Source organism: Lathyrus oleraceus, chromosome 5, assembly GCF_024323335.1.
Source record: "Lathyrus oleraceus cultivar Zhongwan6 chromosome 5, CAAS_Psat_ZW6_1.0, whole genome shotgun sequence".
NCBI lineage: Eukaryota > Viridiplantae > Streptophyta > Magnoliopsida > Fabales > Fabaceae > Lathyrus > Lathyrus oleraceus.
This window is the reverse complement of record NC_066583.1, coordinates 348,728,939-348,746,468: the sequence shown is the minus strand read 5'-3', so window position 1 is coordinate 348,746,468 and position 17,530 is coordinate 348,728,939. Positions and strand designations below refer to the sequence as shown.

At 37.1% G+C, this 17,530-nt stretch overlaps 1 non-coding gene across 1 annotated transcript; it reads right to left on the bottom strand.

Moving 5' to 3' along the window:
- Window positions 1-13,889: 13,889 nt before the first annotated feature.
- On the bottom strand, window positions 13,890-13,996 carry LOC127088637 (small nucleolar RNA R71). Its single transcript, XR_007790466.1, has one exon. It is a non-coding gene; the product is annotated as a small nucleolar RNA R71 (small nucleolar RNA).
- Window positions 13,997-17,530: the final 3,534 nt, after the last annotated feature.

Below are 17,530 nucleotides of genomic sequence, written 5' to 3'. Positions count from 1 at the left end.
TTGAAAAGATTTGACCAATGGGCTGCAATCCAATAGACAAGAATCTCATATAGAAACCCAAATTTCCTTTGGAATTTAAAATCAAGCAATGTCAATACCCAAATAGCACGATGAAGTGCAAGGCATCAAATAAAGATAGCCACATCCAAGCTTAGCAACCCCATGATCTTCTTCAAAATTTCCCATGCATCAGATGACTTCAAAGATGAGCATAAGACACAAGTTCAAAATAACAGCTTCACAATGATCATGTTGCAGATGAACTCAAATGGATCTTCAATTTTGTATCTGATGAATGTTCACTTCACAAGTACTGGGTTTCATGAAAGTTGGCATTAGCCAAGTCCTTTGCATAGGGAGTGTTGTGTAAATTCTAAGTCCAATAGTCTTAGATCAAACCAACAGTCCACACAAAATGGTTTTTAGGGTTTTTGTTCTTATTATGTACATTAAGGTCAAAAGACCACACAAACCCACAAGTATAGACAAACACAATATATCACAAAATATGGTCCAAGTGGACAAAGGGAAAATGACATTAAAGTAAACAACTGAAATGGTATGAATAATGGCAAATGAATAAAGCTTAAAGATTAAGGTGCATTGAAAATAAATGACTTGAAATTAAATGTTAGTTGTTAGTGGATTAGAAGTTAGTATTGCTTTTTCTTTGTTTTTGTTTAAGTCATTCTTTGGAGAATACTCAACCCACTTATCACAAGCGTGAATCCTTGAACCAAGACATCTTCCAAAGGAATGAGAAAAGGCCAAGTTTCCATATAATACCATGAAAGAGGGGAGACTTACAATCTCACTAACTAGAATGCTACGCCTTTTGTGTCACAAATTTAGCGCTATGTTAAGGAATCGTAATTGGACTTATGTAGAAGTCACAACTATTTGAGGTCGGGCAATAGAAGTTTGGTGCTAATACATGTTAGAGACATAGTATGATAAACTATGCTCATGAAACATGCCACACACAAAAAGAATATGCAAAATAGGGGACCTAATCTCATCCACACTTATGTTGATTTTGTAATCAACTAGCCTTAGGATGTAGAGATATCATAGGTCCATGACATGAATGGGTAAAGAAGGAGAATTAGATGAAGAGGGAGGGGGAATGGATTCAACACAAATTGGTTAAAGGAGGACTTTTACCAAATTAATATCATTCATTCATTTTGGGAGATGGAATGTACATTCCATCAATCCCCTAAATCCAATTATCTTAACCTAGCAAAGTCAAATCAACCTCGACCAAGGCCCAACAACACAAGTCACACTCAGAAAGTCAATTAAAATGGCTCTACACAATTAATTTGGCATTTAAATAATTAAAAATAATAAAAATATGCATTAAATTAAATTATGGTTAGTCAATTTCCTAAAACCTCATCAAAACACCAAAGAAATGGCCATGACATTTATCATAGGTCAAGCAAGGTCAAAGGACCTTGGAGAAAAAAATTCATAATTTTTGGAAACATAAAAGTATTTTTAAGCAATTAAAAATATTCACAAAATCAATTAAATCATGAAAAATATAAATAATGATCCAAAAAATAATTTTAATTCAGAAAATGAAAGAGGATTTTTTTTTTGGTGAAACTCTCATATATTTTGGACCAATATTAAATTCAATATGAATTAATGAAAATAAAACAAATAAAATGAAAATCAATTAATCAGAAAAAACGTGGACCACTTGATCTCCCTCATTAATTGAGGTGGCAGATCAAATGGGCATAAACACACGTTCCATCGTGCACTTGAGTCAGCGCACCACACCAATGATCTTCAAAAGGAACGCTCGTGATTAAAACAAAATGACTTGATCCTATGGCTCAGAACCTATCCAGCTCATCATCGGAGCATAACACCAATCTCCTTCTCAGGCGACCTTGGCCGGACTGGTTCTCTCATCACCATCACAAAAATGAAAAAGAAGGACATGATTTTAAAGTAAAAATGGCACTGATCATGAATCTGGCCTCATTTCATCCTAACTCCAAGTATATTGAGAGATACATGGAGTTGAAATTTGAGGTGCATGAACTGAGTTGCTTCGATTTGGCCTCAAAGCAACTCAATCTCCTTGCGTACATTCGTAGGACTTCAGACAACCAAGGATCCAAGAGAATTGATGAGAATTGAGAGAGAATCAAAGAAAAGAAAAAATATGGAAAATACCTTCAATGTTGTGCAGAACTTGATCTCTCTTGCTTTAATTCTTGTTTGATCTTGCTCAGGAAGCTTGCAGGAGTGACTTAGGATTGAAACAAAGCTTTGGATCCCTGGAGTTTTGAATCTCCAAACAGTGAGATTCAAACTCAATTTTCAAAAGAAAATTCTCAGGTTTTCCTTTTGAATGTGAGGGTTAGAGGTCTTGGATCAAAGCTGGCGCACCAGGGTCTGTAATTCTGATGCTAAAGGCTCTTATTTATAGCTGAAACAAGTGATATTTGCACCTTTCAAAGTTGTTTTCAAATTTGGCAATTGAGTGATGCATGCTTACATGGGCGTGTACATGCCCATGAAGCTACTCAATTAAGTCCATGATCACATGTAATTGAGTCTGAAAGTGAATTAGAATGCAAGGCAAAAGTCTGCAGATGTTTGAAGTTGATTATTGCCAAATGATGATGCCTTGTTTAAGCCCCGCGCAAACCACTCAAACCTTGTCCAAAATGAATGAAATTGGACTCTTTGGAAAGGTTAGATCAAGAGGAACAAATCTTATGTTGAACATGTTTCCATTTGAAGCTTGCATCATGATGAATTTTGAGGTGGAATTTTGGAAATTTAAACATATCAAAAAAATTTCTAAGTGTCAAGCCATATGTTCACTTATTCCACCTTAGCTAACTTTTTATGTGAGCTTCAAATGAGAAAAGTATCTTTATCAAAGTTGTATCTATTTCAAATACCTTCAAAATGGTCACAACTGTGACCTCATTTGGATTTGAGATGAATGTGTTATGCATTTTTGAAGTTGAGGAAACTCACTTGTTCAATGGTATTGGTCCAAAATGACCTATAATGTATCCTCATATCACATGCTCATAAAAGTTGAATTATATTTTCCTCCAAACATAAAAGTTGAAGTAGACACCTTGAATTTGATGAAACTTGGAAATATCTCATCTCATAAAAATTGAGCAAGTTATGGCCTTGGGAAGTTGACCTCCAAATTAGGGTTTAAACAAAATGACCTATAATCTTTCAAAATAAAAAATGATTTTCTAAGAAAAACTAGCTCTAGACCTCAACATGAAAGTTGTTTGAAATGTCATTTATAGTAACCTTTCTCTTGGAATCGTTTTCATATGATGAAAATTGTAGGAGATAGGGTCTAGGGGCCCCCAGTTTTGGTCAGATGAATTCCTCTGGTCAACCGCCATCAACCACCTTACAAAATTGAAATCCTCTTGACTTTTTGGACTCATGGGAGATCATATATTCATAATATGATGAAATTTGAAGTGTCCCTTGATTTTTTTTATCAATTGTTGAAGAAGCTTGTTAAAGAAGTTACACAAGATACCCAGATGAACTAGGGTTTCCAAGGCAAACCAATTCCAAACTCTTGAAGAATTCTTGATCAAAATAACATGTGAAGATAAAATGGACTCGTATATTATGCCTTAGAGCCATTATGGATCATTACTTGGTTGAGCTCTTAGCAAAGAGGGTCTTAAACCCTAGATGTGTGCTTGATAGATCAAAGGGGATCAAATTGCCTACCTTCAAAAGAGTTAGACAAATGCAAAGACATATTATTGGTATTTTTGGTTAGTAAAGATGATAAAATACAAAGTATGATACAATCACATGGTGCTTGGTGATCTCTCCCAAAACAAACCCAATGAATAAGGGGTAGGAGGATGCTAAGGTATGATCCCAATGCTAATGCATATGATGAGATAGCATGAGGGATCTTAGGGTCAAAATTTGGGGTCTTACAGCTGCCCCTATTTAAGGGCATTCTAACTAAGGAGGCGAGGGTTAAAATCTTCATATCGACTCAGTAGAATGGGCTTAAATACAACATATAGGAACAAATTTTGGTCCCTAAGAGACCTCATGATGCATATGATATGAATGCTAAAAATAAACTCTATGTGGGGAAATATTTCCACAAAGGAAAAGAATTCAGAGAAATTGAAAATCTGTAGGAGCGTAATGCATTATGTAAGGAAAACTCACTAGGGAACATAGACTCTGGGGGGAATAAAAGGTTATGCGTAGGCCAGGCTACGACTTAAAAAAAACCGCTGGGCAGACACGAGGGGTTCCATGAAAATGGAAAGACTCAGCCGGGGGGAAAGAAAATCTGAAAGGGGGACAGATAGGTTAGAACAAAGTTGAAATACACGAACCATGTAGGAAAAGTGATTTCACTAAGGAACTGCGCACTGAACTCAACTGGGGAAGAAAAGATCTTCAAACACAAGAGTAGCAGAAAATGTATTATCCACTACCTGTTACTGGGTAAAGGGATAGCAGAAATCTGACAAGGAGGACATCCGTTACTGGTTAGGGTAAACATATCAAGGATGACTCACTGAGGGCTGCTAGGAGGTGTATTAATTACCGGTTACTGGGTAAGAATAGCTTTGTTGGGGAAAAACTGAAATAGGATTTACAACTAACGGTTACTGGGCTGAAGAACAAAAAGGAGAGAATATTCGTCACTGGTTAAAGTGAACATATTAAAGATATACTCAAAGGAAATAAAATCTGTCACCGGTTAAGATGAACATATCAAGGATAAACTTGCCTAGGGACATTAAGGAGGATACCCGTCATCGGTTAAGATGAACATATCAAGGATAAACCACCTGAACAACAAGAATAGGAATTACATCTATCGAATGTTGGATAGAATACCATCAAAGAGAATATCCGTCATCGGTTAGGATGAACATATCAAGGATAGACTCCGAGGGAAGAATAGGGATTACATCTATCAGTTACTGGATAGAATACCATCAAAGAGAATATCCGTCACCGGTTAGGATGAACATATCAAGGATAGACTCTGCAAGGGGAGAAAAATCAGGATTTACAACTACCGGTTATTGGGCAGAAGACCGCAAACAGAAGGAAACCCGTCATCGGTTAGGATGAACATATCAAGGATTAACTCTCTGAGAAACAAATAGGGATTATAACTACCTTTTTACTAGGTAGAATACCAAAGATGAGAATATCCGTCATCAGTTAGGATGAACATATCAAGGATATACTCAAAGCAGGGGAATAAAATATCTGTCACCGGTTAGGATGAACATATCAAGGATATACTTCCTGGGGAAACGTGAAAAAAAATCTGATGGGGAGAAAAGAGGTTACTTTTTTTGGGTATTGGGCGAGAAGTAACAAACTATAAACTAAGAAGAATACTACTTGTTACTGGTTAATAGACTCTTAGGGGACCAAGAATATCTATCTAGGTAAGGTCTAGAAAGAAATGGCCAATCAAGACTCAACCCAATGAGGATATAACTCAAGAGGAGTGATTCCATCTAGATAATCAACTGGGGAGGAAGCTGAAATAATAATCATCCACGAGGAAATAACTCGGTGGGGAAATGGGAAAGGTTAAAGTCTTTCTGCTTAGGGGAATTGACACTCTACAATTGAAGGATGACAAACACATCAAACCTATATGGGGATAAAGCACCACCATAACAGAGAATAAGAATTACAAGAATCTCAAAGTGTAATGATGCAATAATGAAATTATATGAGTATATGTATATGCATATGTATATATGATGATTATGCTGACAACAATCGTAAAGGATACAAAAGAAATGTCGCAAATTTGAATCATCGATACAATTCTCGGCCCACCCACCAAAGAGGGAAACAACTGCTGGAGAAAAGAGAGATCATCATCCCAAAGGCTCAACCCTAGCCGGGGAAGAAGATAGGAGATCTGCTGAGGAAACTGCTACTAACTCGGTGGGGAATTTTAGGTCAACACCATATCAAATGGGAGTTAACCCTGCAGGGGATAAACACAAATAGCTGCTCAGAAACTAGGAGAAAACTCTGACCGGGAGAGAATCTGATGGCGACTTGTGGGGAAACCAAAGTTCTACCGGAACTGATGCGAACTGCTACAACGAAATGCCCGTACTCAGCTGGGGAACAACCACAAATCAGTTGGAGACAACGGCGAATTAACAGCTGGGGAAATCAACAAACACCAGGTGCTAAACGTACTGTCGGGGATGAAAGAGGAATCACACCTACTGCTTGGGGAGAACCAATAATGCTCCACACTTAGGGCCTACTGCTTTCAGACCACTGTTGATATTCCTTTTAAATGGAATCAATTGCTTAAAATTAATACTTTTATATGTTTCAGAAAATATGCTTTTTGATTAAAATTTTAATTTTCAAAATGATCATAACAAAATTTAAAACTATTTGGCTGAATTAAATAAGAGTAGAAACAATTGGATAAAAACTCAACTTTATTTAAATAGAATGGTAGGTCGTAAATGACAAGACTCCATAGATCTTTACAAAAAATTAAAAATGGTAATTTACATGGAAAAGGGTCATATTGAATACAACGATCACTAATCCTTCTACCATCTCTTGATGTCCACTATGCTCTTGGCTGCCACTGGGGATCGGAATCCGACGATGTGCTCAAGAAAGTCCTCAAATCTGAAGATCAGCAGGATGCAGTTACTTGCCATAATCCCTAATTTTTGCATAAATTGCCCCAAGGTGGGGTACTCAATTTATCGGGATAATTCTTTCTCTTTTATGTCTCTAACTTTTGCCTGGACCGCCCTTTCGGATTTTCAATCCACCGAGACGTTCATTTTTGCCAAAGTCTCCCTTTCGGGTTTTTAACTTAGCGAGCTGTTCTTTTCTTTTTAGGCGGAGTATTTCTTGACTGCATCTGCATTCACAAGAGGAGTGAACTCTTCACCATCCATAGTTGTAAGAATCAAAGCACCACCTGAAAAGGCTCTCTTAACAACATATGTGCCTTCATAATTAGGAGCCCATTTTCCCCTAGAATCTGGTTTGAAAGATAAAATCTTCTTGAGCATAAGGTCACATTCTCTAAACACACGAGGTCTGACCTTCTTGTCAAAAGCTTTCTTCACTCTCTGTTGGTATAACTTACCATGACACGTGGCAGTCAACCTCTTCTCTTCAATCAAATTCAGCTGATCATACCTGGTTTGACACCATTCAGCCTCAGTCAACTTGGCTTCCATGAGCAGATTCAATGATGGGATCTCAACCTCTACGGGGAGCACAACTTCCATACCGTAAACAAGTGAGAAAGGGGTTGCCCCTGTTGAAGTGCGGATGGATGTACGATACCCGTGCAAAGCAAATGGGAGCATCTCATGCCAATCCTTATACGTTACAACCATCTTCTAGATGTTCTTCTTGATGTTCTTGTTTGCAGCTTCAACAACCCATTCATCATAGGTCTGTAGGGAGAAGAATTATGGTGTGCAATCTTGAATTCTTTGCAAAGAGCTTCCACCATATTGTTATTCAAGTTCGATCCATTATCAGTAATGATCTTACTTAGCACACCATAACGACATATAATCTGATTCTTGATAAACCTCACAATAACTTACTTGGTTACATTCGCATACAATGCCGCTTCAACCCATTTTGTGAAGTAGTCAATAGCCACCAAAATGAAACGATGTCCATTCGACGATTTGGGCTCAATCATGCCAATCATGTCAATTCCCTACATGGAGAAGGGACATGGGGAAGAAATAACGTTTAACAGTGTCGGAGGAATATGAATCTATCTGCATATATTTGATACTTGTGGCATTTCTTCACAAACTTGCAACAGTCAGATTCCATTGTCAGCCAATAGTAACCTGCTCTCAACATCTTCTTTGTCATTGCATGTCCATTGGAATGAGTACCAACGGAACCTTCATGGACTTCAGTCATCAACAGGTCTTCTTCGTGTCTATCAATGCATCTGAGCAAAACCATATCGAAGTTTCTCTTGTACAATACATCGCCTTTCAGGTAGAAATTTCCAGCTAATCTTCTCAAAGTCTTCTTATCTTTCAAAGATGCCCCAGACGGGTAAATCTGACTTTGAAGGAAACACTTGATGTTGTAATACCACGACTTCTCATCTTTGACTTCTTCAATAACAAATACATGAGTTGGTCTATCAAGATGCATCACAGTCAAATTGGGAACCTCATCCCAATATTTCACTACAATCATTGAAGCCAATGTTGCAAGAGCATCTGCCATCCGGTTTTCATCTCGAGGGATATGATGAAACTCAACCTTTGTAAAGAAAGTTTAAATCTTCCTCGCATAGTCTCTATATGGTATCAAACCGGGTTGATTCGTCTCCCATTCACCTTTGATTTGTGTAAGACCCTAATTTTGATCCTAAGATCCCTCATGGCATCATATCATTGCTCAGTGCATTGCCTGAAGGATCATAGCATGTTTGGCTCCTTAACCCTAGGGTTGGGACTTGTGTGAGTGGTTTGAGACCACCAAGCATGCTTGTATTGTATATTATTGCTTTTATTATTTTCCTACTAACCAAAATCACAAAAATATGTCACTAACTCTTTTTGTTTTGAAGCTCAAGTGATCATGTGCCCCCATGCTCCTAGGAGGCTCCTAAGCCCAATGCAATGGCTAGATGAAGATAAGAAAAGGCACGACAATGGTCCACAAAGTTCCTAATCATCATATATGTATCCCAAGTGTCTCAATTTTCCAATTTGATCAAGATAACCCAAAGGGCTTGAGGATTCTTTCCAAGGAAACCCTAATTCAACTATGCTTTGACTGTGCCTTGCCCATGAAGCAACCTCAACCTATGATCAAATTTAATCAAGGTAAGTTCTTTAATTCATTATTTTATGCATATATGATCTTATTTTAGGATCCTAAATCATTCATTCATCAAGATTTGAAATTTGGCCTTGAGAAGTTGACCAGTCAAGTCATCTGACTAAACTGAGGATCACTGAGATACAATGTTTAATGTGTTTGTCAAATGAAGATAACCCTAATATGAAAAATGTTCTTAAGAACCATATGAAAAACTTTCATTTTCATCAAATGAAACTTGGAAGGTCATCATTCATTTCAAAACATTATAGGTCATTTTGACTGAAACCCTAATTTTGGGTCAACTTCCCAAGGACCTAACTTCCTTAATTTTTATGATTTTGAGGTGAGACAAAATTCATTGGAAAGCTTAAGATGTCTACTTCAAATGTTATGTTGGAAAAAATTTCATAATCCTAAACGAAACACATGTGATAATACAAAACATTATAGGTCACTTTGGACCTAAGTCATTGAATTTGAAAAATGCCCAACTTCAAGTTCCCATAAAGTTCTCATGAAAAATCCAAATGATGCAAAATTTAAGTATAAATTGATCATCTTGAAAATATCTACAACTTTTATGTTCTAGGTTTTTCCATTTGAGGCTTTAATAATTTAAATAGAAGGGCTTGAAGATGCTTGCTTTTGGTAAAAAATTTCAAAGGGAACCTAGACATGTTTTGTACGCAAACCTTCGCAGCCAGTTTTCATAAGTTTCCAATTTCCAAATGAATTTTTTCCCAACATGACTTTTGTTCCTTATTTCAAGGGCTTTCCAACCATTACTCACATTAATTTTTTTGACTTTCCATGATTGAGTTTCGAAGAGCTTTATGTTTATGTTCATTTTTGCATTTCACTTTGTAACTTAGTGTGCAAGCTTGTGCAGTCCCTTGTACACATCCAATTCACTTCCATTTGATCTCAACATGGATTTTCATTCATTCTTGGGCCTTACATGCGCCTGTACAGACCCATGCAAGGAGGATTCAAACTCCATGCACACGAGGGAAGCATTGCCTTGCATCACATTTCAGATATAAATAAGAGTGCATTCTCATTCAAATGGTAACCAAGTGGAGATCTGAAGTGCTGCTGAATTGAAAACCAAAACCTCACTAAAGGAATTTCCAGTTTTCTCTTTCACTTTCAAGCTTGAATTTCAACATCATTAGTTGATTTTCAAAGCTCAATTCCTTGATCTAGCATCACCATCACACTTCCAGAGCAAAAGTAGATCAAGAGCTTGGACAATTCATGCTGTTTGAAGCTCCATTTCAGAGGTAGAACACCAAACTTTCTTGATCTAGATCTTGCAATATAATGTGAATCTATTTGGTTTGTGCTATTTTTTGAAGTCCCCATGCACGAGGCAGGCCAGTGGTGGTCTTAATTTTGCAAATCGTGCCATTTCAATTCATGCACCATGACCTTCAAGCTCACGTTTCTCTTTAAATAGGAACTGTAAGGATGACCCATGGTTACAGGGGTGATGTACATCACCTCAGCTTCATTTTGATATCCTCAGTTTTCATTTTCGTTAAACTTCATTTCCCTGCGCGTGGTGGCCGAATTTGGTTAGATCGCCGGAGAAGATGGTGGTTTTCACCACCATCCCCACATGGTAGCCTCCCATCCATTGGATCTTGCTGAAACGTTTTAATCTTAGCCATTGCATATGTTGACTTGTTTTAATGCAAGGTGTAGCGCGCTTGACTCAAGTGTTTCGTGTATCCGCGCCTTAGAACCACACGATCATTGCCACGTCAATTAATGAAACCATCTGAGGGCGCTGGATTTTCCTGATTTTCTTATTTTTCTTTTAATTCCATTTAATTCCTTTTATTTTCAAAAATTCATAAATATTTTATTTGAAGTCACAAAAATATGAGACCAATGCCAAAAATTTTCTTGAAAAATCTAGTTTCATATTTTGATTTTTAATTATTTTTGTGACTTCATTTGATATTTTTTTTGTGAACTATTTGGTTTTTAATAGTTTTAATTCATTTTTAAATACTTTTTAATATTTGAAAAATCCAAAAATATTTTCATAACACCTATGGATCATGATAATGTTGGTGTAAGCCCTAGAGGCCAATACTTTTGGTACTTGTATCGAATTATTTATTAATAATAAAAGGCTTTTTCTTTATTACGTTTGTTTAATAAAGTCCCTAGAATAGCTAGTCTGTTTAATGTATCAAGTATGACTTAATCATGAGATCACATTAAACATAAGGACACTATTCTTAAAGTATCCATAGTCGAGCTTTATTGTGAAGTGGGATGACATTAAAACATTAAGACTATTATGTATATAGACTGATGATCACATCTCATGGATCATGGATAAGGAGTTATCAAGTCTTAAACATAGGTATGAATATTAAGAGTAATATTTATACCGGATTGACCCGCTATGAGAATACTATATAGAAAGTTATGCAAAGTGTCATAAGTTATTCCCATGGTGATAATGGTGTATACCACTCTTCGACCTGAAACCACTATGGACCCTAGATGTAGAGTCGAGTGCTTTATTGCTGATCAAACGTTGTCCGTAACTGGATAACCATTGATAACATGAAATAATATCACATTTTTGGACTCGATTAAATTAAATTATATTATTATTTGTTTCGATTTATTTCATATCATTCGATATTACTTGGTATTTTCCTTCTATTTATTTTAGGTAACATTATTTGAAGCATACGTGAAAAAGAAAGAAAAGGAGGTGAAAAAAGAGGATAAAAAAGCAATCCACTAAAGCCCAGCCCACAACTACAAGGAGAGGCGCTGTGATGCTGTGACGATCGCCACACAAGGTGTGACGAGCGTCACGCCCCCCTGCTAAGTGTTACGAGCGTAACACAAGGTGTGACGAGCGTCACACCCCATTCCTATATTTTTGGCTTTGACGCGTAACAGAAGCACGTTCATCCTATTCTTCCGCTTGACTCGTTGAAATGTGAGGAAACCTACTGAAGGGACTTGGGAAGAAACGGTTACTGTAGGATGAATATAAATAGGACCAATTATGGAACCCTGCAGCTCTCGGAGATTTTTCCAGTTTTCGGCACAATGCATTATTTTTACTGCTTTTCAATTTTCTAGCATTCCATCTTTCAGTACTTTATTTCCTTAGCATTTTTTATTTTCTTTTCTTGTTTAGCTTAAATTTTTAGGCATTCAATTAATTTTTCACACAATAGTTTCTACACCGGAAACTATTGTGTATCTTTTACTGGATCTAACCTTACGCTAGATCATAGTATTTTATTCCTTCGCCTTTATTTTACTGTCTGATCGAAGATTGTGAAGAACAAATCCAACCGGTTTGTGGTGGAGTGTTCAAAGCATCAAAGCTAGGAATAATCAAGATTTCTATTAATTTTACAGGTTCTTTAATTTTATTGTTTTAATTTATATATGCTCTGTAATATTGTTTATCTATACTGTTTGTCTGATATGACTGTATTTAAGCATAATTATTGTTTAGGATTGTTTAGCATGTCCGGCTAAATAAACTTAGATATCGGTATGTAAAGTAAGCGGAATGAAGGAATCAGAACTAAGTAGGTTTAAATTTATTTAAAAATAAAGTCACTCTTTTTAATGGTCTCAATTTACAGAATTAATACCAAAGTTTTTGTACGAGAGTAAAAGACATAAAGAAGTTAAAATCAATAGAACGACAGTTTGAGCTTTTAACTAGACAGTGTAAATTGGACATTAACTTTAAATCAGGGCGAGAGCAATTTTTAGAGTTAATTAAATTCTAATCATTTTCAAAAAGTATTTTTAAAGGTTAAATGTGAGGACGAGAGTTAAGCATTTAAGTTTAACCATATAATCTAAGTCAACAGAGCGAGAGTTTGAGACGAGGGTGTTTAGATGGTTAGCATTTTCTTAAAAAGAGTTTCTAAAGATTCTATTGTTTTCAAAAAGTGATTTTAGACTTAACTAAATAGTGAGAGCGTACGTTAATTTAAAGTCATAGTTTTATTCAACAGAGCGAGAGTTTGAGAAAAGACTTTTAATCAATAGTGTCTAATGAAAGGACTTATTTTAAAACTAAGAAACCAACGAAGATTTGATTCCCTAATTACGACGAACTACATACCGATATCCGCGTTATTCGATATTTAATCTAGATCTTATTTTAGTTTTACTTTTCCCCCTAATCATCAAAGTATCATCCGCCTTAGCTTTACGAAGTAACCTTAGAAAACGGTATATCGATTCATAAGTCTCTGTGGGATCGATATCTTTTATTACTACGCGATTAGACTGTGCACTTGCAGTTAATACCCCAATAGACTCATAAAGTCGCGATCAAGTTTTTGGCGCCGTTGCCGGGGACTTTTGTTTAGTCGATATCGTAACTCTTCTGTTACGCTGTAGAGACTAAGGCAATTTTTATTTTTCCTTGTCTTTCGTTGATTTGTATGCCACACACTCGCTCACAAGGCGAACCGTACTACTTACGAATCAACGACGTTGAAAGATATCTCCGAGTCTTACGACGAATTCGAGAGTATCGTACTGCAAACAATCTTCCACCAATCGAAATTTTTGATCTTAAAAATCTTCTTCCTTCGCCGATACCCGAGATGGCAGAACCAGCTCGTGCTCTTCGAGATTACGCCGCTCCATCGCAAGATGAGCCACATTCGAGTATTGCTCCACCCGCAATCGAAGCAAACAACTTCGAACTTAAACCTTCGCTGCTACAAGCAGTGCAACAGAATCAATTCTCTGGAAATCCTACCGAGGATCCAAACCTTCATTTATCCGTATTTGTCCAATACGCTGATACTGTTAAAGCTAATGGTGTAACTTCAGAGGCAATTTGACTTCGTCTTTTTCCTTTCTCGTTAAGGGATAAAGCTAGAAGATGGCTTCAGTCTCTTCCTTCCAACTCAGTCACCACATGGAATGAGTTGAAGAAAGTTTTTCTTGCCCGATATTTTCCTCCAAGCAAAACAGCTATGTTAAGAGCCCAGATAAATGGATTTAAACAGAAAGATAACGAGTCTCTTTTCGAAGCATGGGAAAGATACAAAGACATGATGAGACTTTGTCCACACCATGGTTTAGAGGACTGGTTAGTGATTCATACCTTCTATAATGGTCTCCTATACAACACAAGATTAACGATAGACGCCGCCGCAGGTGGTGCGCTTAAGGATAAACCTTACGCTGACGCTTATCAACTTATCGAGAGCATGGCCCAAAATCATTATCAATGGGGAAGCGACCGAACGATGGTAGAAAAACCTCAAACGAAAAGTGGCATGTACGAGATAAGTAGCCTTGATCATGTTAATGCAAAAGTGGATGCTCTTGCCCAGAAAATTGAAAGTTTAAATGTATCACCTCCAGCCACCGTGGTTGCCGTAACTCAAAATTGCGAAGTCTGTGGAATTCAAGGTCACACTCCTACAGATTGTCAACTCCTAACAGGAATCCAAGCAGAGCAAGTGAACTATGCTCAAGGAAATCCTTACTCGCATACCTATAACTCAAACTGGAAGAATCATCCTAATTTTTCATACAAGAGTAATAATGCTTTATACGCACCAGGTCAATCTCCTAGTCAAGCCCCAGCTATACCTCCTGGATATCAAAAGCCGACCCCATCTACATCTAACAATAACGTTCCTAGGAAATCCAACTTGGAAATCATGATGGAGAACTTCATAGCTTCTCAACAGCAAACCAATAAAGATTTCTTAAACCAGAATGTACACACTAACGAACAAATTAAACAACTAGCAAGTAAAGTAGATGCCCTGGCTACCCATAACAAAATGCTGAAAACACAAATCTCACAAGTAGCTCAACTACAAGCGCCTACTGCTTCCCCAACTGGTACATTTCCTGGACAACCTCAACCTAACCCGAAAAGCCACGCTCATGCAATTATATTGAGAAGTGGAATAGAGGTAGAAGGACCGTCTGACCCAAGGATTGAGAACCAAAACCCTAAAAAGTCAACTGAGGAAGAAAATAAACATAAGGAAAAGGAAGAGTGTAATAAGGATACCGCAGAAAACAAAGAACCTTATGTACCTCCACCGCCCTATAAACCACCTATCCCTTATCCTCAGAGGCTAATTAAAACCAAAGACGCGGGCCAATTTAAAAAATTTGTTGACCTACTAAAACAATTAAACGTCACAATTCCGTTTACAGAAGCTATTACGCAGATGCCCTCATATGCTAAGTTCTTAAAAGAAATTCTTTCTAATAAAAGGAAACTTGAAGATAGCGAAACTGTTACACTCACTGCTGAATGTAGCGCTATAATCCAGAATATGCCTCCTAAACTTAAAGATCCAGGTAGTTTCTCTATACCCTGTCACATAGGAAAATTTGTCATAGACAAAGCTCTGTGTGATTTAGGAGTCGGTATTAGTGTTATGCCCTTGTCCATATGCAAGAAACTGGAAATGGGAGAATTAAGACCAACTAAAATGTCTGTGCAATTAGCAGATCGTTCCGTTAGATATCCCGTAGGAATTCTTGAAAACGTTCCCGTGCGCATAGGTCAATTCTACATTCCAACCGATTTTATAATTATGGACATAAGAGAAGAAGAAGTTACACCCATTATACTGGGAAGACCCTTCTTAGCAACCGTCGGTGCTATCATAGACGTAAAATGAGGATGACTCACTTTCGAAGTAGGAGAAGAGAAAATTGAATTCATTCTTTCCAAATTTTTGAAAGCACCTGCAATAGAAGACACATGTTACTTCATGGATATCATCGATGAATGCATAAAAGAAAAAGAATTAGAAAATGACAAATTGTCTGACTATCGCACAGAAGACAGACTGAACCAATGTTTAGCAGTAACATCGGATCCTACGCAATGCCTTAAGAAACCAAACCTCGACCTGAAAACACTTCCCAAAAATCTGAGATATGAATTCCTAGACTTAGAACTTGAACGACCAGTGATAGTTAATGCAGACCTAGGAAAACTCAAAACCAAAAAACTCCTACATATCTTAAGAAAATATCCGACCGCACTAGGATACAACATCACCGATCTTAAAGAGATAAGTCCTTCTATTTGTATGCATCGCATCATGCTAGAAGAAGATTGTAAAACTTCTAGGGAACATCAAAGGAGACTAAACCCAATCCTGAGTGAGGTAGTGAAGAAGGAAGTAACGAAGTTATTAGAGGCAGGTATCATATATCCTATATCCGATAGAAAATGGGTTAGTCTTGTACACGTAGTACCAAAGAAAGGAGGTATAATAGTTATCGAAAATGAGAAAGGAGAAACTATAACCAAACGAATCGAATCGGGATGGAGAATGTGCATTGACTATAGGAAACTAAACAAAGCAACCCGAAAAGATCATTTTCCTTTACCATTCATAGACCAGATGTTAGAACGATTAGCAAAGCATTCTCATTTCTGCTATCTAGACGGTTACTCAGGCTTCTTTCAAATACCAATTCATCCTGATGACCAAGAAAAAACAACGTTCACATGCCCTTTTGGTACCTTCGCTTATCGACGAATGCCGTTTGGCTTGTGCAATGCTCCTGCAACCTTCCAAAGGTGCATGATGGCAATATTCGCCGATTTTCTTGAAAACATCATGGAAGTCTTTATGGATGATTTTTCCGTATGCGGACAAAGTTTCGAAGAATGTCTTGAAAACCTAGAAAGAGTTCTAGAACGATGTGTAAAAGTAAATCTAGTACTTAATTGGGAAAAATGTCACTTTATGGTAAAAGAAGGAATTGTTTTAGGACACATCATATCAAATAGAGGAATTGAAGTAGACAAAGCCAAAATAGAAGTAATCGAAAACCTTCAACCTCCGAAAACTGTGAGAGAAGTACGAAGCTTCCTAGGACATGCCGGTTTTTATCGACGATTTATTAAAGATTTCTCTAAAATAACTAAACCTTTAACCGGATTACTAATGAAAGATGCTGAATTCATCTTCGACAATAAATGTTTAGAAGCATTTCAAACGCTTAAACAAGCATTGATATCCGCGCCCATAATGCAGACTCCGGATTGGAATGAACCATTCGAAATAATGTGTGACGCAAGTGACTACTAAATAGGCGCTGTTTTAGGACAACGAGAGGATAAAAAACTTCACGTCATATATTATGCAAGTAGAACTCTAGATGAAGCACAGATGAATTACGCCACGACCGAGAAAGAACTTCTAGCAGTAGTATTTGCACTAGATAAATTTCGTTCTTACTTGGTCGGAGCTAAAATAATCGTTTACACTGACCACGCTGCCATTAAATACCTCTTAACAAAAAAGGACGCTAAACCTAGACTCCTAAGGTGGATCTTGTTGTTACAAGAATTTGATTTGGAAATCAAAGATAAAAAAGGAACTGAAAACGTAGTAGCAGATCACCTTTCAAGACTTGAAAATCTGGAACTGGAAAGAACGTCGATCAATGATGACTTCTCGTACGATAAACTTATAGCTAATTTGGAAGAAAATAGAGCTGATGAACAGGTAGAGACCACCCTGGCTGTATGCGTTACACCATGGTACGCCGACTTTGTCAATTATTTAGCCGCCGGAATAGTTCCACTTAATTTATCCTACCAGCAAAAGAAACGATTCTT